The sequence below is a fragment of the Notolabrus celidotus genome, chromosome 3 (assembly GCF_009762535.1).
Source record: "Notolabrus celidotus isolate fNotCel1 chromosome 3, fNotCel1.pri, whole genome shotgun sequence".
NCBI classification, from domain to species: Eukaryota; Metazoa; Chordata; class Actinopteri; order Labriformes; family Labridae; genus Notolabrus; species Notolabrus celidotus.
Genome location: NC_048274.1, coordinates 11003783 through 11020443, shown reverse-complemented (window position 1 = coordinate 11020443; position 16661 = coordinate 11003783). Strand labels below are relative to the sequence as shown.

Here is a 16661-nt window from a genome sequence, read left to right as displayed (position 1 = left end):
TTGTGAGGTTGGTTCAACTCAAAACATCTTCAACCACTTTCCAACCATAGCTCTGGCTTTGTATTTTACTATGAATTGAATTTCTTTTAGAAACATAATGACTAAGAACTGATAGCGGGTCGATTATTGCAATATAATTTATTCAGACTAAAATCTGTTACATGTCCATCATGTTCCCATGCTTTCTCACTTTTTTACCAAGGAAGTGTGATTCAGAGGAGTTCTTGCTTGTGATTTGGAGGTTTGAGATTAGGGTCTCACATATGGTGCAGATTATTGGATGGATATATTTGAGAATTTATGTTGCATAAATCAAATTGAGTTGACTTGAATATGACCCTATATAAAAGATTTCAAAGTGATACAAAGCTCAAATCATTTTCATAGCACAGCCTTATTCTCCCTTAAGATGCAGTTTTCCAAAACTGCTAAATATTGTACTAACGCATCTGATTTAATCATCACAGTCAAATGAAATCACTGTCTGTAAGTAAATAAGGATAGTTTTCTGAAGAGAGAACATTTTTCAATTTGCCCCCTCCTTATCTTGTGTAGCTGTATGTTATAGCTCAGCACCAGTTCAGTGCTCTGCTTTATTGACTCTCAGTAACACCCTGGCTTCTTTGTTCTGTCACTCACATTTCTGTCTGACACCTTTCCTGTGATTGCACCTCTGACATCTTGTGTGATTTCTGTACCTCTGTACAAAGCAGATCGTCTATCTGCAGCCTTTCTGGTTCTGTTTTATGGCATGGCTGGAAAACAATCCATTACACAGACAGTGCATTCATTCCTGAATAATTATGCTTTCCTTCTCTGTATGAGACAAAAACAGCTTCTCCTGTTCCAAACTTCTCATTGCATCAGCTCTCTTCCTCACGAGCACACCCTCCTTTTCACTCAATCTTTGTCATGAATATTTATTACTCTGTCACAGAGTCTTCTCTGAACTCAAAACAATACATTCATCAAGAAACTTGATCCATGCTTTAATCCTCCGGAGGTTTTCAATGACATTGCATAATTTTTGCACAAAGATTTGCTCAGTGTGCGGGGATGTCGCTTTATTCAAACAACACAGATAGGTTTACGAGCACTCACAGTTGTGGGATCATTTTAGAGCCATTATATCACATTTGATGCAACGATTCTATGAGTTTAATAGCAACACAGCTCAGCTAATGTACAACAATCTTAGGCATGAAATGATGCACTGCTACAAAATATAAATGAACAAGTCAAATGACACAAGACAAAGTTATTGCTGAGCTTATTCACTTGAAAAGTTGTCTTTAGACTGGATGAAGACAGTTTAAGTGTCCAGACAACTTTGGTTTTCATTCTCAAGAGGGGTCATAAAACCGACCTGGGTTATCTGTTGTTTTTTTATAGAAGGATTCTAGCAGCAAGGTCAGGGTTTTTATAACATCAATAAACTGCCAAAAAAATGAAGACGACCTTTGACTCCTCGAAAAAAAACCTGTAAGATTCTGTGGAGGTCAACAAGCAGGAGTAGTAATATGTCTGGATGCTTTCAAGGCCTATGAAACCTCCTTTCTAACATAAAGCATCTGAGGAGCAGTAATCTTGAAGCCTTCAAGCTGTTCCTTATTTGATTTTTTTGTCGTGTTTTTTGCCACAGAGATCAGATCACTCCAATAAACTTCAAAAGAGAAAGGATGGAGAAAAATACAACTTTCAAATTGGTTCAAGTAAAGTTAATTCACTTGAGAAAGTTCATACTAGGAAAGAATATAAAGGCTAATCATGGTTGTGAAAGAAATATAGAAAAAACAACAAATAAGGATTTTTTTATTCTTCCGTTTCTGAATGTGACTAAATGGCCGTTAAGTTAAGTGAGATGAAACCTTTCAGTAAAGTGTTTGGTGTAATTCCTTCCCCACCTTTACAAGTCTTTATGGTGTCTGTGTTACTTCATATTAGTGACATATAATCACAGTTTCTTGGAGAGACAATTGAAACTAATGTAGAACTGCTGTATGGCAGTAACTGCACAAATACATATCATACATTTTAAAACCTTGAGATCCAAATATTGTCTTTATACATTTGATTATCTAACTTTAAGCTTTCTTGATGCTGGGGGAAACACAGCACTGTGTCTACTGTGGACTCTTTCAGGTTCCTGGGATCCACTATTTCCCGGGACCTGAGGTGGACCTCCCACATAGACACAATCAGAAAAAAGGCCCAGCAGAGGATGTACTTCCTGCGTCAGCTCAGGAAGTTCAACCTGCCCCAGGAGCTGCTGATCATGCTCTACACCTCCATCATCCAGTCTGTTCTCTGCACCTCAATCACTGTCTGGTTTGGCTTTGCAACCAAACTAGACAAACACAGACTGCAACGGACTATAAGGACTGCAGAGAAAATCATCGGTGTCGACCTGCCCCCCATCCAGGACTTGTACCGGTCCCGGGCCAGGAAACGGGCAGGTAGCATCACCGCTGACCCCTCACACCCTGGACACAAATTCTTCAAACTCCTCCCCTCCGGCAGGCGCTACAGATCACTGTGCGCCAAAACAACCCGCCATAAGAACAGTTTCTTCCCCCAGGCTGTCACTCTGATGAACACTAAACCATAACAGTGTCATATCTGTCAGATAAATACTCTATGTAAATACACATGTAGATATACAATGCAACAATTCTCCAAGCAGAATTCCATATTTCTATTTTTTGTACTATTTAACTACTATTTTTATAATGTAAAAACTACCTCTGCAACTCACCACTGCACTTTATCATATTATTTTAGCCTGTACATATTAGTCAAGCCTATTTTTTGTTTCTTGTATTTATAGCTAAGGTTATTGTAATTATATTTTTTATTTTATTTTTTATTGTAGTTCTTATTCTTATTCTTATTCTTATTCTTATGCCTTGTACAAAGAGAGCACAGTTTACTAAAGTCAAATTCCTTGTGTGTTGAAGCATACCTGGCGAATAAAGCTGATTCTGATTCTGATTCTGAAACTGTAGGGAATGAACTATAGTGAGAAAAATCATTCAAATACAAAGATAGCTCCACCATAAGACAGAAATACCAGGCAATAGATTTCTCTGATGAAAACAAAATCAATGTTAAAGCTTTGGGAGCTGGTTCAACAGCAGAGCTGCATTCAGAGCAGTTTCAGTGAGGATGATCAGAGGTTTAGAGAGCACACACCGGTCAGTGTTGTCAATCAAGTCACATTTTCAGAAGGTGACTGCATGCTTGTAATAGATATAAAACATGGATAAATGTTGTCAGGAGGGGGTTAAGTGTCTTGCTGAAGGAAGCTTCAACATGTGGACCCCAGAACCAGCAAGAGTCGACCTCCATAGGAGCCCATTTCTGTTTATTGTTAATCCTAAATATTCACTGCATATTTTTTAAAATGGTTAATGTTTTTTTAATGAGATAATAAGATCAGATAAGACCAATAACTTTCAGATCATGGGCCTTCTGAAAGTTGATTTCCATACTGCATTACAAGCACACAACATTACAGTATTGTAAAAAATAAACACATCAAATACATTTAAGTAATTTTTTTATAACTATCAAATTGTGTTTTCATCAACCTGTTAGTTCAAGGTCTGTTAATTGCTTATATGTACATAAATGAATGCAAATCTGAAAGATGAACTGTGTTAATCCTGCAGCTTGTGGCTGCAGTTGCACAAGAGTCCTTCTTTTGTAATATTAAAAAGGTCCACCAGTACTTGCTCACTACTGCCCTCTATTGCTTTGGAGGTACAGCACAAATTGTAACACAGTTTAGAGAAATTATATGAAATTATTAAATGATGACGGCATGTTGATAGTTCTTGAATAACATGCAACAGCAACAAAAGCCAAACCTGCAGAAGTGTCAAAAACAAATAATTATATCTTTGTAGAATTTTTAAACAGCTAGTAGGATCAAAAAGCTTTAGTTATTGATGAATATTCCTTTTTGTAAATGATACCTTTTAAAGGGAGAATGTGGTGGTCATTTACAAACCTAGTGCTTAGTTCAAGTGAGATAATGAAATATCCAAACAGAATTTATCCTCTATTTCCTTTCATACATGCAATGAGTTCCTCCACTATATCCAATTTAGAATAACTAAAAACAAAGAATAAAAAAAGACAGATACATTATGTATAAAAATGTTCACTAAGAAGTGACAGGATTTAACATTAATTGCCTACACCACATCTACTGGAACATCCAGTTCTCTGTGTGTGTACTGAGTGACAGCCTACAGTGTTTGTCTATCATACTGAATACAATTCATTTCTACCTTACCCAGCCTTTACATCCTGTTTGAGAGGTGTCACAGTATCTTGCTGTACAAACACATTCAAGTCTTCCTCACATTTTGAACCCTTGTGTGGTTATCAAATAATCCAGATTAAAGTGCAATACATTTTCCTCTTACAAGTACATTAACAGTTTAATAGTTTCTAAGAATCAATTATGGTCACATAAAGCTGCTGCTTGTCTCGAGGATTACTGTGGGTCTCAGTGGCATTTGTGGATTTAACACGTCCATCTGTGATCTTGCTCGTGGTGCTTTATTCAGTTGTAATGATAATGTATGGCCACTGGATGGCAGTGCAGGCATATACCTGACATCCAAGACTCAGGCAATCTGTCTTGTCAAGCAAGCTGATTTCTAAGTTTAGTTTTTCTATGACAATAAATGCAATACATTTCTCTCAGCATGGATAAAACAAAGCCAAGGCTGACCCACTGTGATTCTAACAAATCAGACCAAACAGAAACATGTCTTTCTAGAAATAGACTTTCTAGATAACTCTTGAAGCTTACAGTAAACTTTTATATATATTTCTACAGAAGGAGAGAATAAGAAATTGTACTCCCATATCTATTTTAATTAGGTGAACTGGTTAATCTGAACTGGATCTCTCACCTGTATACAAAACATGGGTGAAAACATTTTCAGAAAATCTGAAAACCACCCCTTAAAAGATTCCTACAGATAATTTTTACCTAACTTTCTGGATTTACAGACCTCTTCAGATTCCTGCAAGACTCTGAAAGGCCTTTCACACCCACACAGGTGTTACCAATTGATCTGTCTGATTAGACTTCTGCTAAGTGAAGAGCTTTGCTGGAATTAGACAGATGAACCAAAACCAAGAAGAGTAATGAAAGGTAAAAGTTCTGCTTTTGCATTGACAGCAATAATGAGCATGGCTTTGGGCTGTGTACTAATGTTTCAGTAGTATTGAGTAAGTATTGAGAATGTTTTTAAACAGGCAAACTAGTTAAGTTACTTTGCTCCTTGCATTAGCCTCCGATAACACCCCACTTTAGAAGCTATGTTACATGCTAGGCCAAAATGACAGCTAGTGGTGACAGTGAAATTGTGACTCCTTGACAATATGACATTATTTACTGTGTGCTGAGGCAGGCCAGTGTCATAACTAGGAGGCAGTCCAAATGAGCAAACAAAATCAAGCATGGTCACTACAACAGAGAAAAGGTTGGGCTGATTCACAGCCTACTAGCATATGGGCTAAACTGTTGAGGTGAGGCTAATCAGGCACAGGTGGAACTAATCATGGAGCAGGTGTTTAAAAGTGAAGCGTTGTGACGTTGGGTGGGTATTACAAAATAAAATACCAAATTAAAATTAGCAATGCCTGCTTATTTAGATATGACTTATGGAGGACATAACGTGAAATTTGATCCTTAGTTTGTAATTTTATTTCCAATTGATTTTAATTTTCTAAAATATGTTATTAAACGACTAACATTAATCTTATTCTGTAATTTGTTAACAGATGAAGCACTTACTGTCGCTATTTTTGAAAATAGGCTGTTTCCGAAATCGCCTACTATACTAGCAGTACGTACTGATATGTCCAAAATTCAGTATGTAGTAAGTAGTATGTGAACAAGAGCAAAATCTGCAGTAAGCCAAAACTCCCCAGATGTCTACTGATACGGGAAAATATCTCAGTTTGCATCGGACCAGTCTGCCTCGCGTACTGTTTCCCATAATGCACAGCGCTCGTTCTGCTTTTTCTTTTTCCTCATTTTTTGACGGGAGGAAATCCGTTTTTGGGTGCTGTGAAAGTTATCAAATTACATATAAACCACTTCCTAACTTTTTAAATCATAAATGGATGCTAAATAAGCATTTTATTTATCGGCTTCGCCGTTGTTTACTTCCGCTTTCCGAAACCGGAAATCCAGCGAAGTCTGGCTCAGCATGCTGCATGACAGATCGGACAGAACAGTCATACTACATACTAAATTCAAACGCAGTATGTAGTAGGCAATACCTACTGCCTACTACATTAGTAAGTAGTATGTAGCAGGTCGTTTCGGAAACAGCCATCCTCTAAGTAAGGTGGCCCTGAAGTGCAAATCACAATGACAAATCAGAAAACACTGCGGTAATTCAGAAAACACTACGACATTAACCATATTTAACATTTTCCGTAGTGTTTTCTGAATTGCCGTAGTGTTTTTTGGTTTGCCGTAGTATTTTCAGAATTGTTGTGTTTTCTAATTTGTTGTAGTTTTTTTAATTTATTTTTTTTAAGTTATATTTTTGGACATTTTTTGCCTTTTAATGGGTAGGACAGCTGAAGAGAGACAGGAAGTGTGGGCAGCAGAGAGTGGGGGAGGACATGCAGTAAACGGTCGAGGCTGGAATCGAACCTACGACCTCTGCGATGAGGGATGTAGCCTCTGTATATGGAGCGTGCGCTTAGACCGCTAAGCCAATGGCGCTTAATTGCTGTAGTGTTTTCTGAATTGCCGTAGTGTTTCTTCTGATTTGCCATAGTGTTTTCTGATTTTGCACTTCGGGGCCACTTTAAAAAAAAAAAAAAAATTAAATAAAATTAAAAATAAATAAATAAATAAATATATATATATATATATATACTTAGTTTAAATTGATTTATTTTTCGTAAGTGAGAGCAGATATAAACTTGTGTATATAATGTTTTTAAAATGTAGGTCATTGGATTCTGTTGTAATTTAAAGCTTCTGTTTTAAGACCGTGTTTTAATAGCTGATTGTGCTACTACTGCTTCTTTCCATAAGGTGTACTGAGTGGGGTTTGTAATGGTTACTCTTTGTGTGTCTGTGCAGGTCGCAGCTGCTCGGGTGGGGTAGGTCGGACTCGGAGCTGCTCGGGTGGGGTAGGTTGGACTCGGAGCTGCTCGGGTGGGGTAGCTCTCTCTGAGCAGGCGGTGTTTTCACGGACCAGACAACCGCAGTGGGCTCGTTATGTGTTATCCTCGTTCCGGGGCTCAGCTGTCAGGCTCTGTGCTCCATACGCTCTCTGTCGGTGAGACACACACTGAGTGATGCGCAACCAGCCAGCAGTACCATTCCTCACAATTTTCAAAGGGAGGTGACTTGATCAGCTTATGACATTCTCCAGGTAAGTCGTTGTGTTTTTATATCTCATTATAAGGCGTGTAATCATTGGTAAACATCGACAGATACGGTAGTCTTCCTCCGTACACCCGGAGGAGAGGAGAGGAGAGGAGAGGAGGATGGATGCTGATCAGCGCTGATGTTGATTTGTCCTCCTCACCATCACTGTTAACAGGACGGTGAGCATGGACCGAAAACACTCATTGCTTTTTAAAGTAAACCTTATTATTTACTCTTTGTGCATTTTAAGGGTTACTCACTATAAATATAAGAGCTGCTGTGAAGTCTACTTTTACAATTATCGATCATTCATCGATGCCCAGTGCACGCCTAAATTGTCGATTGTAGTTTTATTACTATAGGCCTTTTGGTGTCTTATGAGTTGAGGAAGGTCATTAATTTACACATGTCCTCAATGGTTCAGTTCTCGCCTGCATCGTCTTATTAAACAGCACCTCAGGCATGAACAGTAAAATAGGTTTCCTTTGTGGAGAGAAATAGGATTATACTCTGATATCTGCTCATTTTCTTTAATGGACAACCCTTTTTATATATAAACTATATTTAATTGATTGATTTGGTTCATTTTGGTCTGCATCAACAACTAACACTTCCCTCCACAACATAGGAGCCATGTAAAAATTATAAATAAAAGCAAAAAAACTCAACAATCACTGAGGGACTCATCAAGAAAATGTATATATTCTATACACATATGGATATGTACATGCATACGTACACATACACATACATACATACATACATACATACATATACACACATACATACATACATATACACACAAGTACATTCATGCATACATAAACATGCATACACATCCATATATATATTTTAGCCAATCACATGCTGACCAAAAAAGGTGTAGGCTGAAGCCAAGGCTTATCCTGCCTACTCTTGAACTTATACTGTATAGGCAACATTATGCAATTAATAATGTTATTTTATAACAAAGCAATCTTCAAACATTTCATTCAGAAACAAATTTACAACCAAAAAAACATTTCAATCTCAACAAGCAGCAGTTCAGATTGGTATTTGTATTGCCTTGCACTGATCTAACATTTGAGTGACATGTAGCTGGGGCGGGGAATCATATAGAGTGGAAAACTGAGCAAACTATGCTAGCCCTTACAGAAAGCTCTGTTTTAAGTTGTGTACCTGGGTTGTAATTCCCTGCAGCCTGTGTTGTTCTGGTGGATCTGTGTATCCTTAAGTGCCTGATGTGTACCACCCTGTGCCAGTCCAAGCCACAGGGGAGGGCAGCTGCTGACAGGCGTTGTGTCTGGCTGTTCATTGTTCAGAGATAGCACGAGAAAGGGCTGTAAGGGTCTGCTGTGCATCGTTCAATGTTACGTCCTTAGTGTCTGTCCTCATCCAGTCATGTGGAATATATTTCATCAACTGGCTACAGTTTTTATAATATCTCCAAGCTTTCCGATTCACTGTACAAATCTGTTTTTTTGATAGTGATATTGTCTCCTGGAGTCTATGCAAGCACACACTGGAATATAGAGTACACATTAGTTTGATTGTGTTATTTATTATTCTTTAAGATAGTAAACACATAGACAGTGGGTCTAAAACAAAAGCAACCACACACTTGTGTGAGCCTTTTTGTAATTGATCTTCCAATTTGTGGACTTTTTTTTCTGCACACAGAGATGTCTTGTGTGACCACGAGGAAAAGGCTGGAGAAATAAAAGGAAAAATGTGGACTAAACTCAGTAAAGCTCTAATAGGTCAACAACACTGAGGTAGAGTAAAGATGTAATGAGGGGCTTGCACTGTGAGGTGTAGAGAGCAGTCAGGGAGAAGGTGAGAACAAAGGCTGTTTCACTGCTGAGGATGACCAGTGCTGTGAAGGATGAGCGCAGATATAGGAGAGTAATGCATGGCTATTAGAGAAAGTGAAGGGCCTCTGGAGAGCCATGATGAAGACTACAAAGCGTTACAGGAAGCACCAAACATGTGTACATGATGCTGTGTGGAAGAGAAGTTTTCATTTCCTCTCCGCCTGACCTCCTGTGCTCCTCTCGGCTCTTGCACTCTCTTGCTTTTGCTTTGTTTCAGCGTCTCCGTAGCCTGGGATAGTTTGCTGTATAGCACCTGCACTGAAGGACAAGTGCCCTCCCTGCAGTCTGCTGGGATCTTATAAATGCTGCAGTCAGAGGAATCTAAATTGGACTCCAGGGCAGGGTACAGAATAGAGCAACAGACTCAGCCCTGTTTTACAAATTCTGAGAGATGTTGAATATTGGAAAATGTGTGATTCGATTACTGGCCTGTCAAGTCAGATGATCTAAACACTTGCTAGAATGTTTATCTGTGATTTTGTCATACATGTCAGTGCCACAGGGGAACCAGTAATCCACTGTATAATACCACATATGATATTTTAGGCTATGGATAAGGCATTAGAGGATTTAAAATGCCTGACACTGGTTTTCTCTATTCATAATATTGTTGTGGGTGGAGGTTTGTCCTTTTGCGAAAACAAAGATTCCATCATCATAAAACCTGAAGCTAGCATACAGGGTGGGTGTTTATTTTCCATTTTGCACAAAGTTGTTAGAAAGGCATTAAAGCAATTTAAACAATGACTTGTGATGAGGCTTTCACAACACAAGTGGTGCTGCAGTTGCTGTTAGACACCCCTGTATGGCTGTAGAAAAGCTGCGTGTGAGCAATTAGAGCAAATTTCTGTTCAACACGGCATTTAGCATGTAGAGGACAGGCTGTGAAACACACTGTTGCTCTTTGTTAACCTGCGAACAGAGACGTGCTGAGGCATTAGAAATGAAGGGGGGAAGGCAGAATTTATAGCGTTTAGTTCACCATGTTGTTGGTCAATTAAAGGAGAATTATGCAGACATGATTCTAACCTTTTTGAGTTAGAGGGCAAATTCCATTAAAAGCAAAGGAACTACATAGAGTTTGTGTGTTTTTATACTGATAACATTGAAAAGAAATGACTTGCCCCTTATCTTACAATCCTATATATTGCTTAATTATCCTTTATTTATCTAGGGACCTTCCAATACTGTATTAAAAATTGCTTCTTATTTTTTTCCTATAAAGGAGATCGTCCAAACAGTCTTATCTCTAATGCAGGTACATTTATGTTTCAACCATAGACTGTATAATAAATGGACGTATTCTCCGTGAGGTCACTCGTCTGTTTCTGAAGCGCTGTTTTGAAGCCAGTCGTCGGCGGGTGCCATATTGGAATGCTGAACTCAACCTAACGTCTGTCGAGCGATTGTGAGCTAAAGAGGCGGGCTTTGCTCCTCGCCAACAGCTACAGTGTTCCCGCCTGCCAATCAAGTCAGCTGTGCCTCTAATTATGCATAACCCATAATCTTAATATCTTCGAAATTGCTGCGTTAGGAAAAAAATCGCCCCCCGTACAGTGTGTGTCGAAAGGGAAATTAGCTATTCAGACCTAAATCATTTTTTGTACCAGGCTGCAAACACGTTTATTAATGCTGTAAAGATCGTCCTTTTTGAATTGGTGTGTATGTGGTTTCTGGTTCCTCAAGTGGACACTCAAGGAACTGCAGTTTTTAACGCTTCCACATTGGCTTCAATTCTTGCGGCTGTAGGTTGCTGCTTGGTTTCAACATATTTTGACGATAATCAGGATAATATTAATGTTGGTTTTTTTTAATCATATTTTGTCTTGCATAGTCATGATAAGACATTTCTATGTAGTACTAAGCTTGTCCACTTTAACAGGTAAGGATTGTATATTTTTATGGTCCTCACCAAAGCAAAATGAAGTAGCTCACATATAGGAATTTAGAAAAAGTTAGATTTGCGACACTGATACCAGGATTTTTTATTGACACTTGACTAAAGTGATTACCAAGTTATCAAAATAGAAAACAGCTGAGGCAGATGTCTGTCTAACACAAGTCTGGTCCTGCTGGAGGTTTCTGCCTGTTAAAGGAAGTTTGTCCTTGCCACTGTAATTTGCTAAATGCTGCAAAGTGCTCTGCTCATGGTGGATTAAGATGAGATCAGACTGAGTCCTGTCTGTAAGATGGGACTGGATCTTATCCTGTCTTGATTTTGGGTCTTTGTTAATAATATAACATAGAGTACTTTTTAGTTCTGCTCTGTTGTAAAGCGCCTTGAGATCGTATTTGTAATGAAGATTTATTGAGAATAGTGATTTTCTTGTCTAAAAAGCTGAACCGACTATTTCAGCACCACAGTGAATATCAGAACATCACGACTTAAATTGATGCCTTTTAGAAAACATTTTGGCACTTGACCTTATGAGCTCGCTCTTATATAGTTTTTCTTGAGATATTAAAACCAAATAGATTTTTTTTCAAATGCAGTCTGCTTTATCGTGAATTAAAATGTATCCCTGGCCTCAATCCTGGTTAGATCACCACATGGCTGCTGTCATATTGTCCCATGAGTTGATCCATTATTCAGCGTCTGTGGAGGATTTATCTCTGGATGACATCATCACTACAGGCAGTCTCTCTGCTGCTCAGTAGCACAAAGCAACACTAAATCAAAAGAAACATAAAGCACACACGTTAGTTTTCATTTATTAGTTTACTGTGATTGGGATTTTGACTCAATTTCCTTTTTAGGTCCAATTTCCTCAAACACAAAGCTCAGGTATTCTCATATCCCAATTTAAAGGATAGGTCATTCTCTCTCTGTTAAATCAAATCTGGATGGAGGATAAGAATGAATTTGATATCAGATTTGGAGGCCTGTGCAGTCTCTGCAGACGTCTTTGAGTGCTTTTTCGTTTTATTTGAATTCAGCCATGTCAAGTCTAATCTGGAATAAAACCTGGGTATAAACTTTGTTATGGCCAGTGAGAGTGCTCAATAGAGAACGAATTTAGAGCTGACAGAAGCACTTCACCTCTAAATGTACTGATTGAAAATATGCTGAACCTGTCTATCCTTACTGGTTGTGTTTCATAAGGTAATTTGAAATGGCCCTGTAATCTAATATATTTCAGGCCATGCCCTTTAGTTCAGCGTCTTGCACTGCACGGCTTCGCTGGCAGTTCAGTCTGCTCGGTAAGGACTTCAACGTTCTTGTTTTCAGCTTGCCAGCAGCTGATTTTGATTTTTGGTCCGTTAGTAGACTAATCACAATCCACCGTTGATCACAGAGTGCTTTTCTGGTAGAAATGTAGGCTTGATTAGAGCATCTTAGTCAAAGTCGTGAGGATACATGACTCACCATCACATAACTGATGCTGATGCTGCTCTTTAGAAATACCCACATTACATATTCAAATATTCCATTTGACATTAATCTACAAGGTTGACCTTCTCTATTCAAATGTGTTTTGCAGGATCATTGCACAGTATACAACTTTGATAATGATTCATAATGTGTAAACTCTCTGACATATTTGTTGCTATTGAAAACTGAGTCTCACTATATATACAAAACCAGAAGCTGTATAACATTTAGAGTCAGTGGTCTTTAATAAATGCATGGATTTCCTGAAAAGACTTGGGTCAGCCCTTGTTGTCCAGCTCTTGACATTGTTTTAGTATCACACGCATGAATATGACAGCCGTATCAGTGTTACTAAAGTTGTTTTGACAGCACTGTCTCGTTCGATTTCTCTTTTTCCTTGAAAGTGTGATCTGTGTTTCTGCCTCTGTCATGCTGTTTTTTTAAACCCCTGAAAGAATGCTTTGATACAGAAACAAAGCTATCGCCCATAGCTTTCATCCACTGGAATCGATCTGAAGTGGCTTGATCTGTCTTTGAGAGGCCAAGCGTTTGTGCTGCTGAAGTCTTGACTTTTGGCTGGGGGGTATAACGTGTTACTACGGCTCTGAACTAACAGGTTAAGAAAACGTAGAAATCCAGGTCACACTGTGGCTGAAGTGAGCTGTTTTGACATTTTTTGGTCCATTGTATTTGACAGTTCTTAATATGTGAGCCGGTTTTTGAACTGTTGTTGGATTGTTGTCTCTTTGTCTGAGGAGACAGGAACCTGGGAAGCCCTGTGAATGGTTCAGCTGGTGTGTTGATACCAAGCGGCAACCTCCGAACGGAGAATTGAAGCCAATGCGAAAGGGTTAAAAACTGCAGTTCATTGAGTAACCGCTTGAGGCTGGCTTCGGAAGTACCAGAAATCACATACACACCCATTCAACAAAGCCGATCTTTACAGCAGAAATAAACATGTTTACAGCCTGGTACAAAAAAAACCGAAAGTGGTCTGGATAGCTAATTTCTCAATCAGAACACACTGTATGGGGGGTGAATATTTTCATAACGCAGCCGTTTTGAAGATATCAAGATTATGAGTTTTCCATTATGAGAGGCACAGCTGACTTGATTGACAGGCGGGAACACTGTAGCTGTTAGCGAGGAGGCTCAAATCAAGCCTCTTTACCTCACACTAGCTCGACACTAACAGAAGGTAGGTCGACTTCAGCATTTCCAATATGGCACCAGCCGACAATTGGCTTCAAAACAGCGCTTCAGAAACAGATGGGTGACGTCACGGATACTATGTCCATTATTTATACAGTCTATGGTTGATACATGTGGAGCACAGACAGTTTAATAAATGGATCTGTGATGTCATCCTTCTGTTTCTAAAGTGTAAGCCAAAAGAGAAATTAGCTATTCAGACTAAACTCAATTTTTGTACCAGGCTGTGAACATGTTTATTTATCCTGTAAAGATCTGCTTTTTAAAAAAAAAAATTGTGTGTATGTGGTTTCCAATACTTCCAGAGCCAGCCTCAAGTGGACACTCAAGGAACTGCAGTTTTAAACACTCCCACATTGCCCTCAATTCTTGTGTCCCACTTGCTCTGAAGTCAACGTAGTTTCTACTTAAAGACAAATATGCCAGCGATAAGCAGCAATCTAACACACACACCATGCATCAGCTGCTTATGATATGCATGTTGTGTTTGACATATTCCTCTCTGATTGTCACTACAGCTCTCCAACCTGCTCCTCTGGTCCTTATGTCAAAATCCCTTCTGGTTTGAAAAGTTGAGAACACTCAAAGTTACTCCCTTGACATTTTGTAACACACTCACTGACCTGCACCTTCAAGTAATCAATATTGAAGCAGTGACTAGTTGAGGCATGAAGTGGTTTGTGAGACATTTTCCTGGCATTCAGGAAAGTTTACACCTTCCTGTGCTTTCAAAAGGACACCGTGCTGAGTGAAGTGTGAAGGCCAGCGCTGCTGTCGTCTAATTTAAACCGCATGACATGGCACGCTTTGACTCAACTTGTCTGCTTGAAACACCTCTCTTTTTTTGTGTTTCAGTCGGCAAAAGTTGCAGATGGTACGTGGTTCCTAGACTGTCTCTCTGGGTTGATACGTAAAAAGACACTGTGGACCACTAATTAGTTAGAATCATCAGGTGCTTGAAACTGGACAGACACCCTGCATGGGATCCACAAAGCACCTGTTTGTTGAGGATTCAGTGGCAGTTACCTAGATATTTCAATGTGAGGTTTACGATTGAAACAAAACTTGTGGTCTTTTTATGCACCACATCAATAAAGTTCAACTAAGAACCCTACTGTCGATAAGCTGGCACTGTCTGCAGCAGATAACAAAGTATGGAAAGTGTCATTTGAGCAAAGTCAAGTAGAGTCACCGTGCTGCGTGCAAAAGAGGCATCAATTTATTTTGACTTATTGTTTCTACTGCTTAGTGAAAATCCCTTGCTTTCTCGTGCGGTTACATGATTAAAACCACTGACTATATATAGAAGGGACAGGGTCACTTCATTTCAGCCCATTGTTAACTTTGAAGTGCTGGCATTTGTGTTGTTGGAGGCAAGGCATGCGCACAAGCGACCTGGCTAGATGACATCACACCCACGATGCTAACCAAAACGCACATTAAACATACCGATAAAGAAGATCCCTCCAGTGGGTACAATCCACAGCAGAGCAGATTTATGTGTCTGAGGCAGACGGTTATGGCTTTGGAAAGTTCAGTGACTCTTGTGCAGTTTTAAGTTTGGTGGCTATATTAGATTTAGTCTCAGTCTTTGTCATAAGATGAAAATGCCTGTTAGTTTTAGTCCCTTTTTAGTCTTTTCAGCCTTTTATAATTTTAGTACATTTTGTCGACGAAAACTGAAAACATTTTAGTCTTTGATCAATTCACGTAGTCGATCAGATATCGGTATCAGGGTTATACCAAGTGTTAAAATCGTCAAAATTTCACTCCTTTAACACTTTTGCTTGTGTAATATCTTAAGTTAAATAATTCAGCCTGTCCCTGCTAAAAAATCAAAAGAAAACATTCCTGATATGACCACTGTGACTCTGTTTTGATTCTCTTGATTCACAGAAAAATGCCATGAAAGGCCTGTATTGCACTTTTACGACGGTCCTTGAATAACTAACGCAAACAAAACTTCTAAGGAAAATGAGCACTTGACAATAAATGGAGTATGAATTAATTGATTGTTAAGAACTTACTCAAACACATTTTTTAGTTTTTGATTTTCTATCATGTGGTCTCTTATTTAGTTCTGCTATCAGGGAGGTGTTTTAATTTTAAAGCATGTTTGGATGTGAATCAGCGAGCTAAATGTTTTGCGCACAGCGGAGACGCTCAGCTAGGGGATTTTATTCTCTGCTGTCAGACTGATTATGACCCAGTTGTGCTCCCGGCTGACAGCTGACCACATGTTCCACACGTTGATATGCAGCAGTTTAACATTTTGTACGCCTTCATGATCTGTAGCTATTCAATTACGTCAATTATATACATTGTGTCGCCAAGGAAAATTAGATTCAAGAGAAAAAACACATTTGGCATTGTCATGGCATGGAAAATGTGTACATTTTTTTGCCGAGTAATTAATAATTGATTGTTAACATTTGCAAAGATTGATCACGGAGATTACTTAAAATTGACATCCTTTATAAGAACTAACTGTAATTACCTAAACCACGTTTGAGAAAAATGTATGTTTCATGTTGTAGTTTGACCAATGTTCCCTCTGGATTAATGGCGGAGGTGGGGTTTAGGACCTATGCTGCAGCCAGCCAGCAGGGGGTGCTGTTATCTCTTGGCTTCACTCCAATCCAAAATGGCAACAACCATTTTAACACAGTTTATGGTGGTTACATGATCAAACCTTTATTGTGTTTGTGCAATAATGTAAGCTTTCTCCTTTGATCCGTCTTCCTTAAAGGTGACATATCACGCTTTTTTCATCAAAATATAT

General features: G+C 38.8%; 1 protein-coding gene across 1 annotated transcript in view; it reads left to right on the top strand.

Moving 5' to 3' along the window:
• Positions 1-5041: 5041 nt before the first annotated feature.
• LOC117810455 (amyloid-beta A4 precursor protein-binding family A member 2-like) overlaps positions 5042-16661 on the top strand; it is a 53346-nt gene continuing 41726 nt past the window's right edge. The window contains exons 1-2 of the mRNA XM_034680302.1: positions 5042-5173; positions 7130-7424. The gene's annotated coding sequence lies outside the window, so the exon portion shown is untranslated. The remainder of the gene's footprint in view (positions 5174-7129; positions 7425-16661) is intronic.